Genomic DNA, 2,845 nt, shown 5'->3' on the forward strand with positions numbered 1-2,845 from the left:
ACCCTGCCTCAGCCTCCCTGCCCTCCTTTGGTCTTCCTTGCATTTCCCAGGCATGCTTCTTCTCTTGGGCTTGGGTGCCCTTTCCTCAGATGTCTGCCTAGTTTTTACCCTCAGGTCTCAGCTTGAATGCCACCCTAGTGGAGAGTCCCTCCTTGATCACTCCAGTTAAAATAGCAAGCTGTACCCGAGCCCTGCCGAGCCACTTTACCCTTCTTTATTTTTCTCCATAGCCATCTTCAACATTTATGTTGAATTGCTCATTGTTACTGTTCCATGAAGGTAGGGCCTTTGTTTTGTTTCCTGCTATAATCCCAAGGCTTCAGGACCAGGCCTGGCACCGAATAAACCATCAGTAAATACTGTTTATTCAGATAGATAAATATCTTGGTTTTTTGTTTTTGTTTTCCACATAATGTGCTGGTAAAGTCTAAGAAGAATGGGAATACCCAGTATATGTGGATGTGTCATTTGTTACAACTGTTTTTGGGGGCCAAGTGGTAACATACATGAAAAGTTCAAATGTACACACCACTCTATGATCCCCAAATTTCATGATGTAAAATATAGATAATTGCAGAAAAACATAAGTATGTTCATTGCTATAATGAAAAACTGGATACAATCTAAATGCCTACTAGTATTGTCTCACTTCTTCAATGCAGTGGGCTGATATATAGCTTTTAAAAAGAATGTACCAACATGGAATGAGGACCAAAATATATTGTAGTGAATACTTACGGTTCTATCTGACCAGACTTCCCTACCCTTTATCATCTCCCCAAGTTGACCCACCCAGGCAGACCACAGGATGTGCATCTGACTCACCATAGGCTAACTGAATCCTCTTCCTGGGATTTGGAATTGGACTAAGGTTTTAGCGTAGTCTGGTTGCTCTTCTTGAACTCTGAGGACCTATAAAAATTTGCAACTTGTTGGTGGCTATACTCATTCAAATGAAACAAGGAATCAAGAAGCCTGTCTTCAGTGAGAGAGAAAAACAAAGTTGATTATGAAGAGAAGAAGAAATAGTCACAGTATTCAAGGCCAATGTTCAGATTTTTTTCAGGACCAATTTTATTCCTGTCCTTGGTTTGCAAACACCACATAATTTGTAAATGCACGTCTTAAAGGATCCACCCTAAACTATTAACAAGGAGTTACCTTTGGGTATCCGTATGAGCAGGGAAAGAAGGAAATGAGGACTTCAATTTTTACATCATACTTTTTTTCCCCGTACTTTTTTGACTGTGAATTTTTTTCTAAGCTGCATGAATTACTTTTATAATTAAAAATAAATAAAATATTTTAATAAATAAAAATCTCATATATTAATATCTCCAGTTTATTCCTGGTCATCCAGATATAAAAAACTCTGGGTATATATGAAATGTTCCCTCAAGATTTCTTTTTCTAAATGATGAGGTCTGTTGTGAGAACTTGATTACATGTAATAAAAGCTTGTTGTCAAATGAAAATCATTTATATACATTTATTCATGAAATGATTTTTGAGCTTCTACTCTCATCAAGACAGACATAGTCTCTGACCAGCTGGAGCTTACAATATAGTAAGGGATTCAGATAAATCAATAGACATTTACAAAATAGTGTGGTAACTGCCCTGGTAGGGCAGTAAGGGATTCTGGTACCAGGGGTATCTAACACAGATTTGAGGGTTTGAGAAAGGCTTCTTACCGTGCCTTGGGAAAGTAAAATAGGAAAAGGAGATGAAGTGGAGGCTGAAGGGTAGGATATGTGAAGTATTCCAGCAGGAGGGATCTGCAAGTGCTATAGGCCCAGAGGGGAGAACTTAGCGTGTGTTTAGCAAACTGACAGTGGCTCAGTAAGGATGGACATCAACTGTTGAGAGATGCCAATTCGAGAGACTTGAAAGTCATATTCTAAAGGGTTTGGGTTATGTCCTAAGGCAACTGAGAGACTTTGAAGGAAAGTGATACAGTCATACTGCGCTTCCTAAAGCTTTCTGTGGTACTAGGCTAGAGATAGACTGTGTGAAACCAGTTGGAGAGAATTGACTGTTGTCGGGTTAGTTGCCATAGGCCAAGTAAATAATGGTAAGATGGTGGCCTGCATAAAATAGTGGCTGGCACTTCCTAACCTAACCGTCCAGAAGAGGCGCTAATAAACTTCTGTTTCATTGAATTGATTGGATGTAGAGGTATGAGAGGTGGCGATAAGGGGGGGGGGGGCGGTGTCGCTATAATTCTCAGCTGTCTGGCCTGTTGGACGATGGCATAGCTCAAGAAGACAGGAAACCTAGGAGGAAAAAGTCGGTTGAAGGTGCCGAGAGGCCAGGCATTAAATGGACAGGGGCAGTTACGTGCTTTTGAGACATTAAATTGGAAACGTCCAGTACGCTACATGGGCACGTAGGGCTTTCTTTGCTGGAGTATTCCTCGCCTCACCAGAAACATTGCTGTTGTGTGTTTCTTAGCTCTTTTCGAATCCCACGCACGCCTGGAAACCTTTCGGGCCCGTTCCGCGCGCCCGCGCATGCGCAATAGCACCACACGCGCGCGCGGAGGAGAGGAGGGCAATAATTTTTCCGTAACCTGAAGCAACATCTTCCTGAGTCTCCATAAAAAAGGCGGGAACTAGCCAAAAGGCCGGGGAGTGATGGGACTTGCATATCTGCAGTCCCGCCCATTTCAGCCTCTGATTGGTGGGTATCCTTGGCTCGTGGTGGAGGGGCCCCCTCATTGGCTGTTAGACTCCCGGGGACGGGCCCGCGACGCCGGTCCCTCTCCCCTCACCTCCCCATCTCAAGCTGTAGACGTGGGGCCGCGGCCACAGGCGGTGAGGGGCGGGGGTGTGGGTGCCGAGCA

The sequence above is a fragment of the Balaenoptera ricei genome, chromosome 18 (genome assembly GCF_028023285.1).
Source record: "Balaenoptera ricei isolate mBalRic1 chromosome 18, mBalRic1.hap2, whole genome shotgun sequence".
NCBI lineage: Eukaryota > Metazoa > Chordata > Mammalia > Artiodactyla > Balaenopteridae > Balaenoptera > Balaenoptera ricei.